Source organism: Protopterus annectens, chromosome 4.part0 (genome assembly GCF_019279795.1).
Source record: "Protopterus annectens isolate FY-2018-M chromosome 4.part0, PAN1.0, whole genome shotgun sequence".
NCBI classification, from domain to species: Eukaryota; Metazoa; Chordata; order Ceratodontiformes; family Protopteridae; genus Protopterus; species Protopterus annectens.
In genome coordinates, this window is record NC_056733.1 from 1,227,681,800 (window position 1) to 1,227,709,746 (window position 27,947).

Below are 27,947 nucleotides of genomic sequence, written 5' to 3' on the forward strand. Positions count from 1 at the left end.
TACCATTGCATTACATGCTCCTTCTATAACAGTTGTAGTAATATGCCTTCTGAGAACTGTTGACATGGTACCGTACTCTTTTATGTATATTATTGGTGTGTTATGAAATGTGTTGTTGTAGTGGAGCAGATCAACCTTCTACACAGTTCACATTCCTCCATCACAGTAACACTTGCAGTAAGGCACAGGTGTGCATTTGTCTACATACTACTGTGACACACATCAATATAAATTCATATGCATTACATGGTCATATTATTCTTGTCTAATGCATATGTTGTTATGCTGTGATATACACAACCAATTGTATTACATGTTTTGAAGCAAGTGCACTCTTGTGGAATCCATTGTATGTACAGTTGTTTTACTGTACCCAAGGACTACTGAGGTGGTCACCAGCACTATTGTGTGACTATTAGCATTTGTGTTAGGAGCGACAAACAAGTGATCTCTAATCATAGGATCATAGGAAGTTACTAGGCTATTGGCCTGAGGCCCTTATAAGCCTAGCCAAGAGTTTAGCCCATGTATAGACAAGTCAACACCTGATGCCCCTGTTCAGCAGGGGCACGAGTGGAATCCCAGGGATTTATTTTTTATTTCCCATCCAGATATGACATCAGGCCACTCAAACACATCTTGACCATGAACACACATATAGGCATTGCTGTGCAAGTGTTGTAAGTACGTGACATTGGTACAGCTGTATGACTCTGTGCATAGTAACTGTGTGGAATGTGATGAATGACCAAGGTTGTATGTGTAGGTCTTTTCACAAATCATTTATTCCAATACATGTGAAATGTTAAGGGAAATGCACAACTAAGCACAGATCTATATGTGGATGCCATCAGACACATCCAACTCGTGGGAACAGACAATTGGCTAGCTGACATTTTGTCTCACACATCACTACCTCCATGTTGCCACCAGACATCAGCCAAAGTATACATACAAACATTACTTAGTTTTTATTATAAAGAGGACAGCTCATCTATGCACTCTCTTTGGCTAATAACACTGAAATAATGGGCCCTGACAACATCACAGGTTGCCTAAAGGGTGACTCAAAGCATGACCTACCAGACACAGTTGCATCCATACTTCAATACCTCCTCCAGACAGCCTATGTTCTCATAGAACGGTGTACATCAACATGCATCCGTCTGACTGGGAGTGCCCATCACTTGATGCATGGAGTTTGAGACACATCCTGTCTCTCCTCATCTGTGAGGCAGACCAATGAGTCATCATGGACCTTCTCTAAAAGGACACAGGTAATATATACCAAACCCATATTTGATTTGTTAAGGCTACATCATGCCTGTTACATCTTTTTGCTGTTTTCAACATGGTTACCAAGGACATGCATGATGACAACACTATCATCCTGTATAACTTGAGCTGCTAAAGGCATTTGACACAAATCCACAGTCAATTATTACAGAGAAATTGTCTCAAGTATCCATAAACACCTACGTCACCAAGTGGATTGATGGCTGGATCACATACATGACAGATAAATATGTTGCAATGTGTGAAGTCACCTCAATCTAGAGTGCAGTAACCAGGTCCATACCTCAGGGCTCTGTGTTAGGCCATTTCCTGTTCATTATTTAAGTCTCAGATATCAAAACTGACTTACACATCCTTTTTCCAACCATCTTTGTGGAGGACTGCAAATTGGGGACAGTCATTGAATCCAAGTGAGATGGTATTCATATAATGCAGACAGCATCAACACACACAAAGGATAGCTGCCACTGTTATGGGGACATGGTAGATGAAGAAAAATCATGGGTGGATTAGTTCCATTATGAAAACAAATACACACGATAACTACAATATAGTCAGCACACCACTATGAGCAGACCAGGTGGAATGTGACCTGTGTACTCAGGTAGATGGTATGCAGAACATCCACCAGCATGTTCCCATAGTAGTGAGTATTTCCTTGTATGTAGTACAACTCCTGAATATGTGCAAGACATCTACATCAAAATGACATTATAGTTCCATACTTCTCAGTCCTTAACATACCAATAACTGAGTGCAATGCACCCTTTTTCATGTACGTCCCAACAGCAGCTTCCACGGATGAGTTACTTCAGTGTACTACATTTGCCACAGTGAGCTCCTACACATCTTATTGGCCATATGCAAGTATTCATTTTGTTGCATAAACATTACTGGTTGATGGTGTGGCAACCCCATCAAGGTATTAAACAAGATGCATCTGTGATATCTGTTCCTGTGATGCCTGCAGTAAATACATAGCTAACTGACAACACTGATGGCATGGGTTACATTCGTGACAGTGTGGATTGTGCCATATATATGGCATGCACATCTATCAACTAGCCAGGATTGCTTCATAATTTCAAATACAGGTGTAACAGTGTCCCTCCTAACACTTCTTGCAAAGATTCCCCTCAGAAATTGCTGATAAATGATAATAGTTGTACATGTGTATTCTGGCAGGACCATCTATGATCACTCACAATCACATATGTTATGTCAAAGACATAGGATTACTGGTGATATTATGCTGATATTGTCCATGATTGTGGATGCTTCTGTCTACTGTTGTTCATGACCCTGTTACTATGTGTCCCACTTGGCTGAGACCTCTGCTGACATTACATTTATATTCAGGAGACTCATTTTGCACACCTTCACAATATGCACCTAACCCCTATTGCATATACCGTCCCTGATATATGTCCTCTCCATTGTTCATGTCAGGATCCTTATATCACAAAGAATCCTCTCCAATGATATGTCGCCTTGTGTGACAGTTACATAATATATATAATAACTGTGAAGTACATACTGTATCATGTCAATATGTGATTAGTGGTCATGCTAAAACTGTCTTCATTATCATGCCTTCATCTGCTGTACATTACCATGTTTCACCTGTCCTCCTCCCCTGTGTTCATTCCTACAATTCATCTCTGTGTCCTTTTCAATGCACACACTTCCCCTGACTATTTATTTATAATGCAGTCTATGTATCCTTGCCGATCATTTACACAACCTTTATTCAGTATGCCTGAAAAAGGTTTACACTCTACTCTGCAGTGCATACACTCTCACCAAATGTGTTGGAACTATATACATTCCTTTATTAACAACTCTGGTAGTCACTGTGGCTTTCCATGCAACACCACAGCCCTAATTTGCCCATAAGTAAACAGGTACATATGTCTTCATGTGTTCATGTTGCTTTACATGGTTTCCTGGATTTCTGGCACAAAACTGTGCTTGTTTACTGTGACACACGCGCCGTGGCCCAGCAATCAAGGAGCCTCAATCCTCACGACTGACACCAGAGAGGGTGTCTCATATAAGAGGAAAGGATAACAAATACACACAGTAAAGAACAATTTCCCTTAAGTGCACACAGAGATCACAGTCAGTCTGGGGCTGGTTGTTCTCTTGCTCCCCAGGTCCCCAGGTCCCCAGTAAGACTACCCACTGGCACAGCTATAGGGTCCAGATCTCAGCCTAGCTGGCAAGCTAACCTCCAGTACCCTCGCTGTCCAACCAGTGTTTTGTGTACCTGCCCAAGTAATTGACACACACACACACACACACACACACACACACACACACACACACACACACACACACACACACACACACACACTTTGAGATAAATATTTATACAACTTTACAGGCACTCCTGGGAAAGGCTGACACAGATTCTCCAGCTGTGCCCCTTTACCCAGACAATACGGTAGTAATTACTGCCACCACCAGCTAATAATTATCAGCTATCTAAAGGCCCTTAAAAGGGTGTCCAATTATTACTGTGCAATATTATTATCCAATTGGTAAGTGTGGCATTGTACAATAAATTATAAATATGCAATGTACTCTAGAGCTTAACTTATCCCTACACACACCAGCCACAGGTAAAAGGTTTTTAAATATTTAATAATAAATACTAAAAACACAAGACAGTACTACTACACCACAGTGCTATTCAAGAGTTCAGAGATCACACAGAAACTTAAAATAATTCCGTAGTACAGTTCTGACATAACAGAAAAACACTTAGTCTAATCATTATAGTCCTAGCTATTTTTACAAGAAAACATACTTCTCAAGTAACTTACTTAACACAACAGGCAGTGTTGTAGGTTAGATGTCCAAGATCAAAATGCTTAATACTCTCTGGTTCTCACTGTTTAAATTGAAACTGCAGTTCTGATAAAACATTATTAATTTGTTTACACTTTCCTGGTTTCCAGGCTGACAGAAACTGCCTTTACATACTTATACACTTAGAGCAGTAAAAGACATTCCACATGTAAATTCTGGTCATTAACTTTAGCCTTAAAACAATAGGCAGGATGCTTACTCTGAACTCATTGACTCCAAATTCTAACATCAAAGGAATAGACATAAGGTAATTTTAATTTCAAAGGACCAATAAGAAATGCTTGACTTAGTTTTCCTTACAGCAGATGGCAATGTTGCCACATTGTTAAAACAGCATTTCTTTACATTTTAGACACAAGCCTGCATTTTACATTTATATTTACAAATTATAGAATTATGTATCAAATTCTATTTGACTAGGCTGGCAGCCTTCACCAATCTCTACCAGTCTTCATATCTCTCCCTCCCCTGGAGAACTCAAGCTAGTTTTCATGTGACCCTTGAGAGATGCCACTTGAGAGGACTAGGTCTATCTGAGTGTACCTCACCCCATTCCCTGTCTTGAAAGCCCATCTGCATTGGCATTGCTACTCCCACTGCGATGCTGCACTGACATATCATATGCTTGCAACCCCAGGCTCCATCTTAGCAACTTGGCATTTTGTTGACTGGCTCTGTTTAACCATCTTAGAGGGTTGTGATCTGTCATAACAGTGAATTTTCTTCCATACAGATAAGGCTGAAGTTTCTGCAGTTCCCACACTATGGCTAGATTTTCCTTTTCTACAGCTGTATAGCATTCCTCCCTGGGTTGGAGCTTATGACCAAGATAAACCACTGAATGCTCTTCTCCCTCTGAAGAAATCTGGCTAATTACAGCCGCCACCCCATGGTTTAAAGCATCCACTTGCACAACAAATTCTTTGCTGTAATCTGGACTGACTAACACAGGGGGTCCTCCCAAAGCTTCTTTAAGCTTCTGGAATGCCTGCCCACATGCTAGGTCCACACTACCTTATCTGGCCTGTTCTTCCTTGTCAGGTCTGTGAGGGGAGCAGCAATGGTACTATAACTGGGGACGAAATTTCTCTAGTACCCTGCTGTCCCTAAGAATGCCCTCACCTGCTTTTTGGCAACAGGTGCTGGCCATGCCTGAATAGCTTCCATTTTGACAGGTTCTGGCCTTATCTTACCACTCCCCACTCTATGTCCTAGGTATTAGACCTCTGACATACCCAACTGACATTTGATTGGCTTAATGGTCTACCCTGCCCTCTGTAGTCTGCCCAGGACCTCCTCAACATGCTGAAGGTGCTCTGGCCAGGAATGGCTGTAGATGGCAATATCATCCAGGTAAGCAAGGGCAAACTCTCCTGCTCCTGCTAGGATATTATCTATCAGCCTCTGGAAAGTTGCTGTGGCATTCTTCATCCCAAAAGGCATCTTTGTGAACTCGTACAAGCCAAAAGGAGTCACAAAGTCTGACTTTTCTCTAGCACTGGGAGTCAAGGGCACCTGCCAGTAACCCTTGGTAAGATCAATGGTTGTAAGATACTTAGTCCCACAGAGCTGCTCTAGGGCCTCATCTGTCCTAGGTATGGGGTAAGCATCCAACTCTGTGTGACTATTTAATTTCCTGTAGTCCACACAGAACCTGGTGCTGCCATCCTTCTTTGGCACCAGCACCTCTGGGGAGGCCCAGGGACTGTTGGACTCCTTAATCACCCGTAGTTCCAACATCTCCTGTACCTCCTCCCTCAGAGTCTCTCTGACACTCTCAGGCACCCTATAAGGGGCCTGCCTCATAGGCCTTTGGGGTACTGTATCCACCTGGTGCTGCACCAAGTGGGTGCACCCTGGTTTCCCAGTGAACATGTCCCCAAATTCCTGCAACACTGCTCATATTTCTCGAACTTGGGTAGGAGATAGCTGCTGGGACATTGCTACCCCTTCCACTGAGGTGTCAGCCCGAGCCTTACTGAGGAGATCAGTCCCTAGATTTCTCTCAAACTCCTCCTGCAATCCACTGCAAATGCTCAGCAGAAGGGCCTCCCTATCATGGTAAGGTTTCATCACGTTAACATGGTACAATTTGTGCCCCTGCTGTCTGCCTAGCAGTTCCACCATGTAGTTAACATTACTTACCTTTCTTAGCACATTGTAGGGACCCTCCCAAGCTGCTTGCAGCTTGTTGTGTCTGACCGGAATGAGAAGCATTACCTGCTTCCTCACAGGATACTCTCTAACTCGAGCATTCCTGTCATACCACACCTTTTTCTGTTGTTGGGCTTCTGCCAGGTTCTCCTGGGCCAAGCCCATAAGTTCCCTAAGCCTTGTCCTGAGGTTTAGGACATATGCCACAAAAGACTCCTTGTGAGACTCACACTCACCTTCCCACTCATCTCAAATTAAATCTGTAGGTCCCCTCACCCTATGCCTATACAGCAACTCAAAGGGTGAAAAACCTGTGGATTCCTGGGGAACCTCTCTGTAAGCAAACAACAGATAGGGCAAATATTTGTCCCACTCCCTCTTAGACTGATCTGCAAATGCCTGTAGCATGGACTTGATTGTAGAGTTTAGCCTCTCAACAAGACCATTACTCTGGGGATGGTTGGGGGTGATCCTCATGTGCTTTACCCCACAGGACTTCCACAGACAAGCCAGCAGGTCTGACAGGAAACTGGCACATCTGTCAGACAGTATTTCTTTTGGGAAACCCACCCTGCTGAAAATCTCTAACAAAGCATTTGCCACCTTCTCTGCCTCAATGGAGGACAAAGCCAATCCCTCAGGGTATCGTGTGGCATAATCCACTACCACTAGGATATACTTTTTCTCTGTGGAACTTGGAGGACCCATACTATTCATAGCTACCCTCTGAAATGGCTCCTCAATTACAGGCAAAGGCATCAAAGGAGCTCTCACCTTGTCTCCTGCCTTGCCTACCTTTTGGCACTGCTCACAGGTCCTGCAGTACTCTGTTATATCTCTGGAAATTCCAGGCCAATAGAAGTTCTGCATAATATGCCTTTTTGTATGTGTTATGCCCATATGATCTGCAAAATGAATATCATGGGCTATGGCTAGAAGCACCAGAAGGTAGGCTCTAGGCACTACTGACTGCTGTACTCTCTCACCTTCTAGCCACTCTCATGGGTCCACTCTCTGTACAATAACCCTTTGTCCCAGTATACAGATTCCCTCTTCCCTTGAAAATCAGGTGCCTCCCTAGCTACCTGCCTCAGGCCTTGCAATGTAGGGTCTGAGAGCTGAGCCTGTCTCAACTCTTTCTCCTTGTAACCCTTCCCAGCTCCCCTTCCACAGGAAGTCTGGCATCCTCTGACAGCAGTGCATCACTGTCTGCCTGGGTACTACTATTCACCTCTACCTTTGCAGTTACCCTGTCCAAGGGAACATCAGTACCCACAAGCAGCTTTGGCTCACCTTCAGTCTCACTGCTACAGCATAGCTCACTCCCTGAAGTAACCACCTCACCAGTCCTGGCTGCAAGTATGCAGTCTGTCTGGGTCTCCCCTAGGCTACCAGACCCACATGCTTGTCTCCTAGCCTGACCGCATGTAACTGCATAAGTACATGGTACTGCCTCATCCAAATCCTTCCCTCTCAGGACATCTGCAGGATGGTAGTTTAGTACCCCCTGTGGTCTCAACACAGCCCACTGTTGGCGTTTTGTCTTTCCCACTTACTGGCTCCCTCACCTTTGGTTCTCCACCTTGCCTCCATGAACACCTGTATGCCACATGGCCCCACTGGTTGCATTCAAAACATTTAACCCTAGCTCCTGGATGTGTACCTGGACTAGTGGCTTCACCTGCTTCTGGCAGATTCTGTTGGGGCAGTCTGCCCATCATGGGTTCCTTTAGACCCATGAGCAGTACTGGGGATCCCCTTCCTGTGCAGGGCTGCCCTGCTTGCCAGGTATAGGTCTCTCTAATTCCCCAACTCATCTGAAGTAGCTCATTCTTTATCAGAGAACCAGATCCTCATGTCCTCAGGCAAAGTGCTAAGGGCTTGTTCCCTCACCAAAAGGTCTGCTAGCCCTTCAAAAGTGGTGACCTGACATCCACTCACCCAGCTATGAAAATAAGTTCTCAGTTCAGCAACATATTCACACACACTTTCATCTGCCTTGCATCTATACTCATGAAACTTTTTCCTGTACATTTCAGGTGTTAGCTTAAAACACTCTAAACTACATTTTTACAGCAGTATAATCAAAACAGACAGTCAGGCATTTTTGATAAAAAAGTTACAGCTTTCCCATGAAGTAAGGTGGTCAGGAATCGTATCCAGAGCCTTTGGTCAACACTATACTGTTTGCATAGCCTCTCAAACATATGAATGAAACTATCAAAATTATCCCCTTCTTTAAATTGTGGAAGAAATTTACTGACCTGTTGTACTTCTGGGGTCAAGTTATTCATTTCCCCATTACCTGGATAACTCTGGCAAAGAGTCAGCATTTCCCTTTCATGCCTCCTCTGATGCTCCTTTTCTTCGGCTTCTATCTCCAAACACCTGGCCTCCAACTCAAGTCTCTTTAGCTCCAGCTGGATTTTTAAGTCCACTGCAGAAAGGTTGAGCTGTCCATTCTCCGAGGATATTGTATCTCCACTGCCAGTCTGATTGTCCTTCGCAGAAAGGTTGAGCTGTCCATTCTCCGAAGATATTGTATCTCCACTGCTAGTCTGATTGTCCTCCTGGATGCTATTTTCTGATGCAGCTGTGGCCAAGGCTGCAATCAGGTCTGCCTTAGTAAGGTTTACATGCACCAGTCCCCTAGCATGGCACATCTCCACTAGCTGTCTCCTTGTCAGCTTTCCATACTCCTCTGCTGACAAGATGCCTGCTCACCCTGACTAACTAAGCTAACAAAAGAAATAAAACAATTGTGATCTGAACTCTGAGTATTCACTGTGTGGCTGTTTTAGAGTACAAAACACCTTCAGAGATCACTGTACATAAGCTACAGGATTCACTCTACCCACACCACTACAAGCCAATTAGTATTTGCCAGCAAATTAATATGTGATGTGGATATCCACCACCATCACAAATGTGAAGTGGATCCCACCACAGCAAACCACATGTGATGCCCGCACCCTGGTCCAGCAATCAATGAGCCTCAATCCTCACCACTAACACCAGAGAGGGTGTCTCATAAAAGAGGAAAAGATAACAAATACACACAGTAAAGTACAATTTCCCTTAAGTGCACACAGAGATCACAGTCAGTCTGGGGCTGGTTGCTCCCCTGCTCCCCAGGTCCCCAGTTAGACTACCCACTGGCACAGCTATAGGGTCCAGATCTCAGCCTAGCTACCCCTCTGTCCTACCAGTGCTTCATGTCCCTGACCAAGTACACACACACACACACACACACACACACACACACACACACACACACACGCACACACACACACACACACACACACACACACACACACACACACACACACACACACACACACACACACACACACACACTTTGAGATAATTATTTATACAACTTCACAGACACTCCTGGGAAAGGCTGACACAGATTCTCCAGCTGTGCCCCTTTACCCAGACTGTACAGTAGTAATAACTGCCACCACCAACTAATAATTATCAGATACCCAACGACCCTTAAAAGGGTGTCCAATTATTACTGTGCAATATTATTATCCAATTGGTAAGTGTGACTAATCAGTCAAGGCTTATTAGAGTGGCCTTGTACAATAAACTCTATAAATATGCAATGTACTCTAGAGCTTAACTTATCCCTACACAAACCAGCCACAGGTAAAAGGTTTTAAAATATTTAATAATAAATACTAAAAACACAAGCCGCTGAATCACTTACAAATGCCTTCTACCAGCACCTGCAGGACTGCATGGATAAGGCAATCCCAAGCAAAACAAAGACTCTTTGTACCAAAGGCAAGCGTCCAGTCTGGTGGACCCCAGCCATAAACAAACTCTACAACAAAAGGAGGAAGCTACTACAAGATAGAGCAAAATCCTTAAAAGGTAAGACACCCTTGATCACTATAAGTAAAAAACTAAGAGCTCTCATAAAATCATCCAAAGCAAATTTTGAGAGAAAAATAGCTAAAGACTCAAAAGACAATCATAAGGCCTTCTTTAGCTATGTTAGAAACCTGGGAGGAAACTCCCAGATATGCCCAGAACTAGTTCAAAATGATGTGAAGATTACTGATCCTACAGACATTGCCAACATACTGGCTGACAGGTTCAGTGCAAACTTCTCCCCTCCCCAAAAGGAGAGATATCTATACCAAGCGATTGCAGCCCCCCAAACATCTCCAACGCTCAAGTGAGAACTGCTCTCTCCAAAGCAAAAAACACAGCATCCATGGGACCTGATGGTGTCCCCGGCTGTGTGCTCCACGAACTCAACGAGGAATTAAACCCACAGCTAGGACAGCTGTTTAATCATATTCTTACCTCTGGATACGTACCCAGGGAGTGGCGCACTGCAACTGTGGTCCCACTTCACAAAGGCGGTGCCTCCACCGACCCTGGGAATTACCGGCCCATTAGCTTGACAAGCCTTATCTGCAAAGCCATGGAGAGGATCATAATGGATCTCATAAATAAAGACATAGGGAATTTGCAGACTTTGGATCCATCCCAGTTTGGCTTTGTCAAAGGCAGATCATGCCTTCTAAACTTGGTTGACTTTTTCGAAACAGTCACCAAAGCCATTGATGAGGGAAAGGCAGTCCATACAGCCTACCTCGATCTGGCGAAGGCCTTCGATACAATACCCCACTCGGGTATCATTGAAAAACTCATCAGCTTAAATGTTAACCCATACATCACAAGATGGGTTGCAAACTGGCTGAGTGACAGAACCCACAGGGTCAGAGTTGCTGGCGCCATGTCAGACTCAAAGCCTGACACAAGTGGTGTACCACAGGGCTCAGTCCTGGGCCCACTCTTGTTTGGCATCTACTTTTCCGAAGTACAAGCAAACACAGGAGGGTTATGGCTGACAAAGTTTGCAGATGACTGCAAACTGGGCCATAGTAGAAAACACATCTGACACAGATATCCTTCAGAAGGGTCTCACAGAAACGGATAACTGGTGCCAGAGCCATGGCCTAAAGTTAAATGCCAAAAATGCATAGTCATACCCTTCGGGAAAAACAAGGTTACCCCTAGCTACCAAATAGGTGGCAATCCACTGAGCACAGAAGAAGTTATCAGGGACCTGGGGACCCAGGTTGATAGTAGTCTGTCATTCAACACCCATGTAGCTAAAGTAGTTAGGAAGACCTTCTACATTGCCCACCTTATCATGAAGGGATTCTCATCAAGATCAAGGGAGGTCATAGTCTCCCTATACTCATCACTCATCAGACCAATGATTGAGTACAATGCCCCATTCGAATGTATCTGACCCGACACTTGCAGCAGCTGGAGAGGCCACAAAAGTTCCTCACCAAAAGGATAAAGGGTCTCAAACATCTGTCCTATACTGCCCGACTGAAAGAACTCCAGCTCTATTCAGTCGCTTACCGCTTGCTCAGAGGTGACCTTTGCCTGACATACAAGGCCATGTCAAACCCAGATTTGATGAATATGCTTCACCTCAAAAAATCTAGATCCATCAGAGCCACAAGGGCGGGAGACTTAAACCTCGACATGGCTATTAATAGGACGTGCTGGAGGGATAGATTCATCACCCAAAGACTCCCTATGCTGTGGAATAAAATCCCGGTATATGTGAGGCAGAGCACCTCGCTGGCCTTGTTCAAGAGAAATCTTGACCAATGGATGGGAGATCGCAGATATACCCCAGGGATTACCTCAGTGTCACTGCTCGACAGAGGCACAGCAAAATAATGGGTATAGTTCCCCATACTAAAGGGGTGGCGTAAGCCACAAAACTATGGGCTAGGCTTGTAAATGCCCTCGGGCAGATAGCCTAGTATGCACCTATGAACCTATGAACAAGACAATACTACTATACCACAGTGCTATTCAAGAGTTCAGAGATCACACAGAAACTTAAAATAATTCCGTAGTACAGTTCTGACATAACAGAAAAACACTTAGTCTAATCCTTATAGTCCTAGCTATTTTTACAAGAAAACATACTTCTCAAGTAACTTACTTAGACAACAGGCAGTGCTATAGGTTAGATGTCCAAGATCAAAATGCTTAATAATCTCTGGTTCTCACTGTTTAAATTGAAACTGCAGTTCTGATAAAACATTACATCATTTGTTTACACTTTCCTGGTTCCCAGGCTGACAGAAACTTCCTTTACATTCTTTTACACTTAGAGCAATAAAGGACATTCCATATGTAAATTCTGGTCATTAACTTTAGCCTTAAAACAATAGGCAGGATGCTTACTCCAGACTCATCGACTCCAAATTCTAACTTCAAAGGAATAGACATAAGGTAATTTTAATTTCAAAAGACCAATCAGTAATGCTTGACTTAGTTTTTCTTACAGCAGATGGCAATGTTGACACATTGGTGAAACAGCATTTCTTTACATTTAAGACACAAGCCTGTAGTTTACATTTATATTTACAAATGATATAATTATTTATTAATTCTATTTGACTAGGCTGGCAGCTTTCACCCATCTCTACCAGTCTTCACATTTTCATTTAAATGTGGTGCGAGGCATGCGTATGCAATAAGCACTGCTGCTCACTGCACAAACATGTAAACTCCATGTAGGCAACGGCCTAAGCATACATGAAGCTTATTGAATCCCCAGGTAGTTGGATTCATTTGTAGTTAAGTAAAGGCATGCGGGTAATAACCCCATAAGGTAAATGCTCTGACTGCATTAATGTTTACTCAGGGGTCCTGCATTACTTGGAGCCAATATTGCTTAACCTGGTTTACTCTTTCTTGTTTTCATTCTCCAAGTGTTGGATATCCCATCATGTGGATGACATAAAGTCGAATGCAATTATTGATACTTTGCTGATTATGGAGCAAGATAAAAATAACCTTGGCAATAAATACTGGCTGTGAGCAATTGGGACTAAAGATCAGGCTAGTTAGATTCAATATATGGCCCTTATAGATTGGAAAAAAATAATTTCTTAAAAAAGAAAATGTTAGAAGTAACAAACCTAATTGTATATTTGAGAATTTATCTTAATAATGTATTTTCCTTCAACAAATGCAAATTCCAATATATATAAGACTTTAAGGAAAATGGGTTTAATATTTTGAACAATGGATACAAGGGATGCTAGCTTACAGCTTACACCATACAAGTCCAATGCACAGTGTATTTTGGAATGTAACTCTATTCCTTGTGTTTAGATTCTGTCGAAAGTTAATTTTCCAGAAAGCATACAATGTAAGTTTGCAATAGAATACCATCCTGCAAAACCTATACTATTTTCAAGGTTATAGCTTTTATAGCTATACAATTTTAATTGCTGACTGATAAGAGGCAAACACTATATGGAGTATAAAGCTTTAAAAAGCAAAGAGTAATTAGTGCAGTGAATTTAGTACAACAGGGATTAGGCACATATACCAGTAAAAGAGCTTCATAAAGAAACTTCCCAGTCACAGTATTAGCAGTAGATACGCTGCAGGAATAACCCTGTAATATGCGGTGACATAGTTCAGGGGAAGATACGAAGCAGATGACATACCTGATTATATACATGCTAACACATGCATTGATGAGCCCCTTGACTTTGGCATAGGCATTATGGACAGTCTATTTCATTATATAAATGTGGACAACAAGTGGAGATACTACAAGCAGAAATGGGGAGCAGCATGCATAACAAACTGAAGAAAAAGGGAAAAAGGTAGGTGGGGAAGAAGGATACAGTGTTTTATGGCTACAAGTGCCCAGTTTTTAAAATGGGTAGAGAGGGAATGTAGAAGGATAAAGTGTAGCTAGGATGGAGGGTATAGGGAAGGAAGCAGGGGAAGACAAAAAATATATAATACAAAGACTTGCAGGGGAGGTAAAAGCAAATAACAATGGAGTGAAGCAGACTCACTGTGGGCAGACAACCAATGATGGGGAGAATTAGGTTAGAAACAGAGACTGAAGATTAACATATACAGATGGGAAACACAATGAAGGGGATAGCCATGGCTAAGAAGAGCCTAGCTCCTTTGAAATCAAAATCCACTTGCTAATGTCAATAAACCCATAACAGGTAGGAAGTATTTCAAGGCAAACTACCTTTTATTAAGCAATAATTTGTCAAAATTCAATGCCCATCCAAATCAAGAGAACACAGCAGCCTATGCAGAATTGTTAACAGAAACTCTGCAAAACCATATCAAAGGCTGCATAGAGGATGCTGTACATACCAGAAGTAAACCCATAGCCAACTCCAAAAATAAACCACCCTGGTGGCATCCTAGATTAAACAGGTTATACAGCAAATGAAAAAAAAAACATCATGACAAAAATCAGGAAATGCAACTCACATAAAGATAGGAACTCTCTCATCAAAATAAACAAGCAGCTAAGAGGTCTAATTAAGTCCAATTGAGCCAGTTTTGAGATCAAGGTAGCCTCCCAGGCTAAGCACAAACTTAAGGCCTTCTTCAGTTATGTCAGGAGCCACAAGAGCATGACACAGCAGTGTGCTCAACTGGTGCTTAATGGTACCACCTTCACTGAACCAGGTGAGATAGTTAATCTGCTGGCTGGCAAATTCAGTTTCAACTTTATCCCCTCCCCACTTTCCCCCAGCCACCCCCAAGACATACCTTCAAACATAACCCCCTCAACTATATATAATGAGCATGTCCTGGCTGCACTCACTAAGGCCAGGAAAACAGCCTCAATGGACCACAATAATATCCTAGGATGCCTCTTAAATAGTGTCAAATATGACCTGTCACAGCCACTGGAGTTACTATTTAACTGACTTTGTGCCATGAGAATGGAGAACTACAAAAGTCCTCCCTCTTCATAAGGGCAGACCATCAAGAGATTCCTGAATCTACAGACATATTAGTCTGACTAGTTGTATATGCAAACTATGGAAAGAAATACTATGGAAATGATCAACAAAGGCATAAGAAACCTTAAGACACAGGATCCATCCCAGTTTGGATATTCTCAGATCACAGTGTCATTCCTGGCATCAGTCAATGGATTTATAAGTCAGAGACCAAGGCATAGACAACCACTACTCTCACCATGTCAGAGATGTTGATTGAGCTCTGTGTGAAAAACTGCAACTGCTTCAGCAACTATGGGAAATCCTGCAGTGAATGCTGAGGAATGCACATTTATAGCATATAGGGGCCTGAAGATGTCATGCCTGCATTGAAGGAACCCTTCAGATGAGGGTAACAGGCCACTATGGCTGTGCAAACCTATGGATGCATGTTGCACAATCCACTTCAGGCTTAGGCAGAGGGCACATACCATTCTGTCAGCAGTTTCAATGTCTTCACTGTCCATGACTGCCTCTAAACATGACAAGGACACTCATATGGTCTTGGCTGATACTTTTGTATCTCAACTGTGGGCACATCCCAATAGTTAAGCCCATTAGAGTCTCATAGTTCAATGTCATCACAATGCCTGTAGCCCTACCATGAGCAATATCTACCTGTGACTGTTCCTTGAGGCATAAATGTCAACAGTTTACTGAAAAACCATAGCAGCAGGGTTCCTCTACTCACCGTCAATGTGGTACATGATCCCCTGGACAGGATGCCTCCAGTCCTGTTAACAGGTTGGTGCCACCTACTGCAACCACCCAGCAATCCAGTCACAAAAGCTACATCTCATCACCAAATGATGTGATCCTTGACTTCCCCAGACACCTGCATGTGCACCTGGCTACTGCAGTCACCACCCTTGACCCTTCCACCCAAAGTAGTATTACTGCCCCTGTGCCCCACTCCACTTTAACACATGATGATGAATATGCCCTATCTGCCCCTTTGGATGGTGTGAGTATGGTGGTATCTGATGCACAGCGTGGCCTGTCAGTACACTGAAATGCATTGCCTGAGTGTGCTATTTAATGCATCAGTTTTGTTCTCTGTTTGAAATGTTATAGTCCCCAGTTATGGAGCAGACACTGCCTCTTTGCTAGTGCCATGATGTATTGTGCCTGCCTCTGCCACAAATGGGGTGCTACTGCAGTGGGTTCCTCTGATGCCTCCTCACTTGGCTCCTCCCATTCTACTGCTAGAGGTACACAGTATCCCTTCCCTGTAGCTGCTTTTGTAGCACCATATTATGTATCTTTGTCCAAACCATATCTTGCTACAGGTCTCCAGAGCATACAGCAGTGTACCAGCAGCTGTATCCAGGCAGCAGAAATGGGCCAGCAGATGTTTGAATACATGATATGCTTCTGTGGCATTGCATTGATGTCTGCCATCTTTACCATGTTCTGGGTGCTATGGATGGGGGACATAAGGCTTCAAGGTATGTCCAGCATCACTTTCAGAACAGAACAGCAAACACCAATTATAAGTGGTATGTTACCTACTTTAATGGGACCAGAATATTCAGGACCCTATGGGCAGGATATGTGCATTTACCAACTCCCAGCATTCAGAAAAGCCAATCACTATGATTTGTTGTATTAATTATAAATATTTCTGAATTGCACCGCCACATTTGCCTTTGTCATTTTCATACATGATGGTTCGCCTTAGAATGTTGCCACTCATTTACATGGAGTTATGCAGTAGTTGCATGCAATGAATACTGCACTGTTTCTCAGGTAGCATGGTAATGTCTGTCATGTAACATGTGCTTTCCTGTGTGTCATTTCTCACCACAATATTTGCATAACTCTTTGCAATTTGTTTCTAACTTCCACCAAGAATGTTAAGAGCACTGCTGCTAGGGATAAAAACGTACTAATGACTGAATGTTTAAGCATTGCAGTTCTAAGTATGTCTGTTTCAAGCTATGAATCAAAATTCATAATGAATATATACCATTTACGTCTTGTAAAGGTGGACATAAGTGGGGTGGCCAAAGTAAGTACTTATTTAATATAACAGAGTCTGCATGCATTCATGTCTTTCAGTCTCTGAATGCAAAAAATGTTAACATATGAGCCTATGAATATATACTGCCATAAAAAATACTCATATATCACATTTGCTGCATGTAATGCTTGTCACAATGCTACAAACACAATGTTTACATCATTCCTTTGTTTTGCAAACAAAACTATCCATTAATTAGATGGTGATTCAATTATTTTAAAATGGTTTACCTACAGTTCATTGCTGGCTTTTCTGATGAGCAGCTTTAGAGCAAAAAATTAATATTGCTCTGACTTTCACTGAAATGTATTGTACAATGTGAGTTGGTGGTATACTTTTCTGGGTTTAATGTCCATTTCTCTACTGTGGTATGACATGGAGTTGGTATATATAATTTAGAGGTAGAAGGTGCAGGGAGACATGCGTCTGCAAAAAATAATTTTTTGTGTGTTTGTGTTTTTCTGTTTTTGATTAACTGCTTTTAGTATCCATCCTTCAATAAACAGTGAGTTGAAATACTGTCCTTCAATTACTCATATGTAAGCCCTTTACAATTATACAGTGTCCCTTAACATACTAGCCACATACTTACTATAACATTTCAGTACAATTGCTAGAATGTGGCAAAGGGGCAACTCATCTTTGGCAAACTTTTATGTTAAGCAATTAGTACTTCAAAAGAGAGTTTGATTGAGCATGAATGCAATAACAGTATTCGTTTAAGGAATGGCAACTGATATTATGGCTGCTTAAATGATTGTGTGTAGTTGTTTGCAGTGCAAGAGTATGTTTATAACTGTAACAAGAAGCCTAGGAAATAGGTAAAGCTCAACCTAGTGATACAGAAAAACATTTTGGGTTAGTTTTGTTTTTTTGGCCATCATCTTCAGAGAATCCCCCCCCCCCCCCTTGGTCCTCAGTATCGGATGACTTTTTAGTTTTGTGCCTCAACTTCTGGGTGTGAGAACATCACTTTGGGCATCGCCCAGTCTACCAACTGGTCTAGCTTTGACTCTGGGCATTTTCTAAATAATGTATTAAGTTTCTGTGTAAGTCACTACTTGTCAAGTGACATAATATCATTCTGATTACGAATACAAATCTTCTAGTAAAGTGATAAAATGAAAATTCTAGTGAATGACATTCTCACAAGAACAATAACATTCAAATGACAGTGAAATACAAATGGTGTAAATACCATTTTTATACCATACTTGGACCAGTGTGGATATTCATTGTCTTCTTTTAGTAAAATGGAAACAAAATGAACATTCATGCATCTATGAAAGTTTCTATATGTAGAAGGACATAGTCCATAGATTAAATTACCAACAGGGGCTGTAAAATGTTATTTTATTGTTGTTATGAGAATTACATTTGCTTTGTTTGAACACCTGGTATATTGTATGTGCTTATCTTCTCACCTAAAACAAATATTCTCTCATAGTTTTACTAAAACTGAGCAAAAGCTTGGTGTGCTTGAAAATGTAAACAGATGGTGGATGGATACACACCTGACAATAACTGGCTGTACGGGACAGGATACTGAAAGACAACCAAGTGAAAAAAAAACAGTAAATGTTATGAATCTAGCTGTTAAGGAAAATTAAATGAAGAGCAAGCTTGCAAGGCTAAGATTTTTCAGTTGTGCAGCAGGCTCTTGCAGGACCTTATAGAAGAACAGACTCATAGCTTTATAAGCATGGTAAAACTGGAAGATGTTTCCCATTAAAACATTACCAATGACAACTTCAGAAAGCATAACTCACACATAGAGCTGCAGTCATTGTTAAACTGAAATATGTTTGAGATACCATTACTTTAATACCAGAGGCATCTCAGGGTTTCCTTTTTTGCAGGGCATGTAGGACATCTAAGACCAAAAATATATCACCAACAAACCCTTGTTAATCATGAAAGACCATTTATCTATTTCCCTATGAAGAAACAACAAATGTCTCAGTCTAATAACATATTGACATATTTTACATATCCTGGCAATTCACAACACAAGAATAAGAAAAGTTTTTGTGCTGAAGGATCATGATTTAGATGAAGTGTTGGTATTATATAGTGTAACAAATCAAACAATACAACAGAAGTGGGAGAATTTATTTATTTTATTGTATTTTATTTATTTATTTTACATTTGTTTACCAGGCTAGTCTAACTGGATATACTTCCATTTCAGTAGAGGCCCGGGGAGAAAAGCTCCAAGTAGTAAGACAGAAATTTATCATACACAAATATAAAGAAGGGATGTTACAATACTATACAGAGAGCATACATCTAAGTTACATTATGCATTATATGATACACAACAGGTGGGGCAAAAAATTTTACAGTAAAATATCTGAGATAACGTACAGCAACATTCAACGACTGATATCCTCTCCCAAGTCATTTTAATAAGGTTGAGACAGTCACTACTTGCAGAGGGTAAGCAGTAGTGATTGTTGAAAGCAGACAGTAAAGAGACAGGAAAAGAGAGATTAGAAGATTAATCAGGATTGCTACAGGGGCAATGCCAGTGTGTTTTAAGATGTTTCTTGAGCCTTTGCTTAAAGAGCAGAAGGGAGGGTAGTAAAGTTAGATCAGTAGACAAAAGGTTCCAATATTTTCCGGCAGTATTGTCAAACAAGGAATCACCTGCCAAGTTATTCGACCTGGTTGTGCTAGCAAGAAGTTTGCAAGAAGAGCGTAGGGAATTGAGGTTTTTATAGGGGGTGATAAGGGTAGAAAGTATAGGTGTGTTGTTTGGTTGGTAAAATATTCTATGGATAATGGTAAGTTGTGAACGTATCAGCACGTTTTTTAGTTCGAGCCAGTCTAGCTCCTGTAGGTTTTGACAGTGGTGTGTTCTAAAAGGGCTCCCAGTCGCAAATCTGGCAATACTATTGTAAGAATTAGCTAGTTTAATGAGATTACTTTTTGTTTAGGTTAGTATAGATGGGTGAAGCATAAAGCAGAGTGCAGATAAGATGGGAGTGGCAAGTGTAGTTCTGGCAGTTGGAGTTAAGGAGGGTTTTATTCTGTATAAGGAGCCTGGTTTTCTATTTATGGTGTTAATAGTGTTATTAATATGGTTATTAAAGGTAAGGTTATTGTCAATTGTAATTCCTAACAGATTGGTGGTAGAGTCTGGAGATATAAGGGTGCCATTATTGGATTTGATTGAAAAGTCTATGGGGGAGGACTTGCTGTTAGGGGTGAAGAGTAAGAGCTTAGTCTTTTTGGCATTCAAAAGGAGGCAGCATTTCAAGAACCAAGCTTCCACAGTATTAAATACTTCCTGAGTTAGAGATTGAAGTTCAGATGTAGATTTCGCAGAGCATACAAGCGTAGAATCATCTGTATATTGTATGCAAGTGGCTTGATGTATTACTACATAGAGGTCATTAATGGATAAAGAGAAAAGAAGAAGTCCTAGAATGGAGCCCTGGGGGACTCTGAGGCAGGGAAGGCTTTTGACAGGTCGATAAAGAGAGAGATGATGAGAGGATGTTGTTACTGCGGTTTCTATTAATGGAGTCGGTTAAGGATAGGAGTGCTGTGGTGGTACTGTGAAATGGCCTGAAAACGGCACAAAGGCATTTATGCCTCAGTAAAAAAAAAAAAACAATTCATAACACAAATTCAAATACAGCAAGTTGCAATTGTTTTGCACTGAACAGAGACCAGAAATTTGGATTCAATGTAAACCTTATTTCAAATTGTAAAATAAACACATGGTCATCCATTTTTAAACAACACAAAATGCACTCACATTGAAAACAGACTTAGCATGAGCAGCAGTAAACTTCTCTTTCCTTGAAACTGAGGTTGTGGCAATAAATGCTCTACTGAGATCAGTGTAAACAAACTAAATAAAAACTGACATTTATTGAAAATGCATTTGACAACCCATTAAAATACAAGAGACCTGACAGGATTCCTAGCTAAACAACATATAGTGAAGCACTAATTAGCAGTTATGTGAAAGGTGCAGGAATGAAAAAGAAAAATGTGTAACACATTTGCTAGTAGCCTGGGAGAGCCCATGACACAAATGTCATTTTTGTGGAGCAGCAGTACCGTTTGATGAAGTAGCTTAGAGTAGCACAGCAGACAAATGCTGACTGTAGGAATCAAACCATATACTACAGGAGACAGCTTAGTAATGTCTCCTAAACTTACTCATCTGCACTAAGTGCGAGACTAACTGTTGTAACCCAAGCAAAGTGTATTTCTCACCTGCATGCCTGCACAAAAAAAAAAAAAAGGGAAAAAAAAGCTAAATCAAAATGTATTCACCATTAAAATATTAACATTAAACGTCTTCACTTCCTGCTGTCCAGTTTATTCACAGCTGAATAACAGACATGTTGTCAGCATTCAATAAACACAAGGAAACCAAAGATAGTACCTAAAGAATATGGTCCATATAATGATGCTACTGTTTACTACAATCCTTCCTTTATATCAAAACTCCTCTGGGATACAAGAACCAGCTATTTATACATGCACACACACACGCACACACACACACACACACACACACACACACACACACACACACACACACACACACACACACACACACACACACACACACACACACACACACACACACACACACACACTCATTCAGATGTGACCATCAATTACAGCCTCTTTTATGGCTGAGTACACAACAGATGTGTGCTTGTTATCAAATGAATGAACAAATACATAAATAATTACCAAAAGTCTACTTCAGCTGAGTGCAGTAAGAACCATTAACCCATTGTATGTTCCAACATGCCCCAACTTCTTAGCTCAAGAATCAGAGACTAATACCTAAAATCACTAGGTGATTTTAAATGTCGGTCTTAATACTTAGAAAGATGCTACAATGTCAAGCTTAACTTTAGCAAACATATTCTGAGGAATAAAATGTCTGCAACCCATGTCTATGTCATTTTGTGACCTGCAATCCACAGCAATTTGCCAGAAAGCCACAAATTGTATAAGGCAGAGACCAACATACCTCTTATCTTCTTTGCTCAAGAATTCTGAGCAAATCCAAAAATCAGGAGATGGGACAAAGGTCCAAAGAGGATCATTTTTGAAATATTTTCTTTTAGGTATTTGTTAACCAGGTAAACCTACTAAATAAAGTGTTCCTTTTAGGTGGTGACTGGTGTAAGTCACACACTAGTTTTGATAGAAGTGAAAAAATATTAACCCTGCATTTTTGACTACAAGAAGCAATGACAACCTTAAGACACTTAAAACGAAGAAATAAACCAGAAGGTCTCCCTCAAGGTAAACTGCTTATAAAAACCACAATCCAAACGAAAAAAGCAGATACCAATAATATGGAAATCCTTTATTCTAAAAACGACAGCAGGAAAACAAATATGCAAATCCAAATGCAAATCCCAAAACAGTGTAAGCACTTTCAGGTCATTCCCCTTCTTCATACAAATAAAAACACAATCAAGCAGTACATTTAAACTAATAACAGACCAATCAACATTCAATATTGGACCTGCCAGGATTTTGAACCATCTATCAGCCATTAGGCTCAAGAATGAGCATAATGCACTTTATAGACATGTCTCAGCTCTTCCAGGACATGAATTTAAATTTCAGGTCATCAGTCTTATATCACATGGAAATGGGGGGGGGGGCATGGTTAATAGAACAGAATTTGAAGAAGTTAATTGGATCATTGAATTGACAGCGCATAGACATCCTGGTCTTAATGAGGTCATTCCCATTAAGCCAGCCTTAAAGAAAAGGCAGGTCCAATATTGAATGTTGATTGGTCTGTTATTAGTTTAAATGTACTGGTTGATTGTGTTTGTATTTGTCTGAAGAAGGATAATGACCCAAAAGCGCTTACACTGTTTTGGGATTTGCATTTGGATTTGCATATTTGTTTTCCTGCTGTCATTTTTAGAATAAAAGTTTTCCATATTACTGGTATCTGCTTTTTTCATTTGAATTAAGACACTTAAAAAAGTTAACAGAGCAACAGGTGTTGACTGGACATGCCTTTGCTGGCTAATAAAAACTATAAATCTAATGAGTGGCATTACTGAGTGACTGTAGTCTTCAGTGATTTACCAGGAAAAAAAGTTGATTTTGATCTTTTTTTTTTTTTTAACTTATCTGTTGACCAGGAAAGTCCACGGCTGACTTGGGAGTACTGTATTGTTAAGTAACTTACACAAAGTCACTCAGTAGACAAACTAAGGGAGAAGGCAACACAGTCTGTGCTCTGGCACAAGTAACAGGTAATTAACAGGTCATAGCTTTATTCCACTGCCCTAACTGCTAGACCAGTTAAGGAGTGACCGGGCATAAACACGAGACAAAAATCAGATATTGTCTGCAAAATAAGGGACAGATAGGATGCATATTATCAAAATTTATTAAAATATTAACAGAGGAGTAAGTTCTATATCCATTTGAATTTTCTGAACAAAGAAAAGCAATGAAACTCTTACTTGACATTTCTGACTGACTGTAATTCTCAGTAATTATTAAAAATGTGGTTAATAAACATCTGGCTGTGATTACAGAGGTTAAAGGCTTTAGGTTTTTAATTAGCTGCTGCTTGTAGTCAAGGGTACAGGGTTTGATTCTACCTACCCTCATTTTCAAACTGCATGACTTTGAGCAAGTCACTTCACCAGATACTGCTCCTAGGTTGCCCCTTTATCTGAGTAATAAAAAAATTCTTAACAATAAGCATTATAAACCTGGAATGGCTGACTATGATTTTTGGTGGTGACATTAACTATCTGACTGTAGACTTACTGTTTACTACCAGGCAATTACAGACCAGCCCCATATGCAATGCCATAAAAAGACTAATCAGTCAGAACATGGGGAACATACAAACACTGGAATTGTCTCAGTCTGGATTCATCAGGGACGAGTTATGCTTACTTAACCTGGTGGATTTTTTTGAAAAGGTCACCAAAGCAATGGATGAAGGCAAAATGGTACACACCACATACCTTGACCTGGCCAAAGCTTTTGACACAATTTCCCACTCAGGCATAGTAGAAAAGCTAAATAAAATGGGAATAAACACCTGTGTCACCTGCTGGATTGCCAACCGCCTCAGACAGGATGCAGGAAATCAAAATAGGAGAAGTTACCCTCACAAAGAGACCAGTCACAGAATAAAAAGTGAAAGGAACTCACAAAGTGATATAAAAATAAGTCATATAGCAAAACTTTAGAGATAAAACTCTTCTTCAGTCCTTAAAATCATACAAAAACACATTTATATACATACACACACACACACACACACACACACACATATATATATATATATATATATATATATATATATATATATATATATATGGGTCCCCTTATATATATGGGTCCCCTTCACTACACCGACACACCACAAAGCCGACACCCAAAACACCGAGACCAAAAGACCGAAAACACACAATACCGACAACTCACAAAACTGAACACCATAACACCGACACACAAAACGTAAACTACACATTACACACAACTGTATATGCACTAACCTTAACCCAAACCCTAACCCTAAGGTCCAACACTACCGCACACTTACCCTACCCGCACCCTAACCTTAAGTCACTTAACCCACACCTAAACCTAAAGTCCGTCACTATTGCACACTCACCCTACCCACACCCTAACCCTAACTCATTTAACCCGCCCCTAAAACTACAGTTCGTCACTATCACACACTTACCTTACCCGCACCCTAACCCTAAGTCCGACACTTCCGCACACTCACCTTTCCCGCACCCTAACCCTAAATCCCTCAATATTGCACACTTACCTGTCTGCTCCCCAACCCTAAATCCCTCACTATCTCACACTTATCAAGTTGCGCTCACAAGTTGCCCATGTCGGTGTTTCGGCTGTCGGGATTTCACCTTGTCGATCATCTGCATCGTCGGTCTTTTGGTCTCGGTGTTTAGGGTGTCGGCTTTGTGGAGCGTCAGTGTAGTGAAGGGGACCCATCTATGTATATATATATATATATATATATATATATATATATATATATATATATATATATATATATATATATATATCTACCATGTGAACAACTCAGTGCTTGTTTCATGGAAAAAAATACATTTTCTTAAGAACAGTTTTTAAACTCACAGTATAATGTATCCCAGGGGGCACATCTACTTGAAAGTAATTAATCCATCTATACTCAAAATTCTCAGTATTCAACACAATTACTTACTTTATTGAAATTATAACTGAGTGAAAACAATAATCTTTTCTGCAAGTGGCACTAAAATTGTGTTAGTTCACCATACCAAACTATTAGAAGTCATAATAGATGATAACCTATAATTTGACCTCTAAAACAGTATCAAGATAACCCATCAAAAACTAGGCATGCTATACAGAAACAAACATTTTCTGAGTACACCCACAAAAATGACTCTGGCCAAAACCTACCATTTGCCCTCCCTACTCTGTGGAGCCCTAATTCTAATCAATGTATAGTCATCCATAAAAAACAAACTTGAAAGCTGCTACAGTAAGTTTGTCAAGTTTGGTACTAATTCTTCCTTCTTTACCTGTAAAGATTTACATACCCTTAGATGACTGGACCTCATCCTCTACCTTTCCTACATTCAACTTATGACAATACATAAAATCATACACAAACCATTAGCCTGCCCAACTCTTACCCTTTAATCAACATATATTTCCCTAAAAAAACTTTCAGATCAGAAGACAAAACATTTCTCACCATAAATAAACTAAATATATCCCCTGCACAAAGCCTGTACTCATACTCAGTAGCAAAAAAATGGAACTCCCTACCTCTAACCACTAGAACTATATCTAACCTACCAATCTTTATATGCTTCCTAAAAGAATACTTTACAAAATCATGGACCTGCTCCTGTGCCAGTCTTGACAGAATTTGCTGACTATTTTTCACTCCTCCCCTTCAACCTAAGTCACGCCAACCCTCTCCAATCCCCTACTCTGCTCCTTTCTTTTGTTTTTCCCACTACCTTACCTTATTTCGCTCATTTATGCATACCACTCCTCTACCTCTTTCACTTTCCTGTCTACTCACCTAAGCTATTTGAAGACTCCCTAACCTGCACTCTTCTTATAATCTCCTTTCTCTCCATCCTTCTTTCTTCTATAACCATAATATGAATGTCATGTTTCATACTAAGAAATCACTCATTTTTCTCTCACTGTTTCTAATCATATAATCTTTACTATCTCTTTAAAATATCTTATTAGAATTGCCTCAGGTCTCATTATTGCATACTAATTTATGCAACAAATATGACTAATGAACTTTTTCTCACAGATTTTCTTCAACTCGTGTTATTGTTTTTCTTTTCACTCTTCTGTGAATCGTATGTTCCATGTATTGCTCATTATAAATTTTTTTACTCCTATGTTTTGTAGTGTAACATGATATTTTGTATTTAAAATATCTGTAATTAATTTTTGAAAAATTTTGATTGTGATTATGGAGCTTTGTCACAACCAAATAGAAACAAATCCATCCACCCATCCATCCATGTCAAATGAATAAATGCATAAATAAATAAATAATGATTTACATTAAACGTGTAGAGAGAGACAAATGAGAAAGTCTCTCTATAGGAGAGAATTAATGAGGAATGCTGGTTTTAGGACAGATGGTATAAACCATAATACCATCAATAAAAACTTCAATGGATTTGTCACTGAGAAGATTTACTAGTTCTGTCTTATACACACTCTCACATGTAGGCTTCCACATTTTTAACTGGAGGCAAATTTATGCAAAACCCCAGACAGACATGCAAAACCAAAGTAAAAATGAAACATAAATATAGCAAACTTGGCTCTCCATGAAACATCTCCAGAAAAATATGGACATTATTTACAGCAGTTTTAATCAAGTTTAGAGTCTTTACAGGTATTCCACTATTCAGGTTTAATTCCATAGACCTTCCCTTCAACTATACTAGACAAAATCTTTGTATGAACTTTCTTTAGGCAAAATCCATAATGAACTCCAACTAGACCATTCATTTGTATAAATTTTTGGACAGAATCCTTGCTTTTATCCATGAACTACCTCCAACTGAGGAATCAACTTCTTGATCTGCCTTTGTCAGGCAATCTCCTTTTATGTATCACTTAACTGGAATTTTATTTCCATTTACTGATTAATTCAAACAATTTTCTGCCTAACGTTATCTAAAAACTTCACACAGTAGTCACGTTATACACTTTTTAAGGCACACTACCTCCTTTCCACTTTAGATGACATTGCAACAACCTCATCTCCACAAAATCATTGGTTTTGGTGTGACAGTAAGACCTCAATAACTCCTCAGCATTCCTGTTAGCTAAGCCTGGTCTATGGGTAACAGTGTATTTCAACAAATGGGGAAATAGTGTCCGTCAGCAATATTTTGTGTTGCTACCCTGTTGTTTCTTCAGCCATTGTAAGGGAACATGATATGTTACTAGATTACTATACATACACAAGAGGTATTACTTCAAAGAATCAAAGGCCAACTCCACAGCCAAAGGCTTCCTTCCTGTCTGTGACTGATTACCTGCTTTCAGCATAACTTAATTTTCAGCTGGTAGAGCATACAGGGTACTCTTCACCTTGAATATTTTGGAAAAAAACATTATTCCAAAACCTACTTTTGATTTTCACTCTGGTTCTTAATTCATACGAGGCATTACATTGAGTTGGTAGTAGCTCAGGTGCCTGTGAAAGATCTCACAGAACT